The sequence below is a fragment of the Seriola lalandi genome, unplaced genomic scaffold (assembly GCF_002814215.2).
Source record: "Seriola lalandi dorsalis isolate HSWRI2012SDOR001 ecotype SW California unplaced genomic scaffold, Sedor1 jcf7180002008200, whole genome shotgun sequence".
NCBI lineage: Eukaryota > Metazoa > Chordata > Actinopteri > Carangiformes > Carangidae > Seriola > Seriola lalandi.
The window spans coordinates 1-1,029 of NW_019478853.1; the positions used below are offsets into that span (position 1 = coordinate 1).

General features: G+C 41.6%; 1 long non-coding RNA gene across 1 annotated transcript; it reads right to left on the reverse strand.

Annotated features, from left to right (window-relative positions):
• Positions 1–87: 87 nt before the first annotated feature.
• Positions 88–972, reverse strand: LOC111672348 (uncharacterized). Its single transcript, XR_015438454.1, has 3 exons — positions 817–972; positions 356–502; positions 88–205 (listed from the first exon to the last, which is right to left on the reverse strand). It is a non-coding gene; the product is annotated as an uncharacterized LOC111672348 (long non-coding RNA).
• Positions 973–1,029: the final 57 nt, after the last annotated feature.

Below are 1,029 nucleotides of genomic sequence, written 5' to 3' on the forward strand. Positions count from 1 at the left end.
GAGTCAAAGAGGAGACACAGGATTAATCATACAGTGTGACACAAAGTGAAAACATGAGTGAAAATCAGAAAAATATTATGTAATATACACATATAAAAAAGCCTTAGTACTAACCAGTGATGTTTCCTTGTCGTAACACCAAACTTGGCAACACATTCATAGCAGTTGGACCCATCACACCAAGGGGGCTCTTTGGACAGCATATCTAAACAAAAGGAACAAAAATACTAGCTGAGTTATCGCCATGGAGGTCAAATAACCAGTATTAGAGCATATCACTCAATGTGGGGCTGTCAGTTTAACGTACTGGTATAGTGAACCCCTGACACACAGCGAGTGAAGCGTAAAAACTTACCTAGAAGGCGGAAGAGCAACTGTTTGGTTGCGACTTGGTAGTTGAAAATGTTGATGCCCTGATTATTATTGATGCCGAGTCGAGCTCCAGCCCTAACAATGGCACGGCACAGGTTTGCATTTCCTTTCATGTAGGCCAGGAGCAGAACTGCAATAAAATACAGGCATTACAGTCATTTTATATCAAGGGTGCTACTGGTATTATGCTATACTGTATGTGTATACCGTTAACTACGGTGGCCCCGAGAGCTCAAAGCACTGCAACTTCAGAAAACACATGCAAATAGACAAAATTTCAATTTGACAACACATGCGCTGCAAATACTCACAACACAACCAAATACACAAAAGTGGGAATTTGCTTGTGTTTTGCCTATTTGCATGTTTTCTTAAGTTGCAGTGTGTTGAGCTCTCAGCGCCACCGTAGTTAACAACAGAAAATGATTAAGCGAGCTACAGTACCTGTGTTCCCTTCATTATCTGGTTTGTCCAGAGGGTATTCAGGCATACACTCCAGAAACAACTCAAAAATGGCGGCAGCATTCTCTTTCCCATAATGGCCTAGTACGTGCATTGGCGACTGACCCCTAAGCAGACAGATGACAAAAAAGAGACACGCAAGTTGACTCTATAGTCTACAGAAAGTTACGTTCTAACGTTCAGATGTTTTAATCG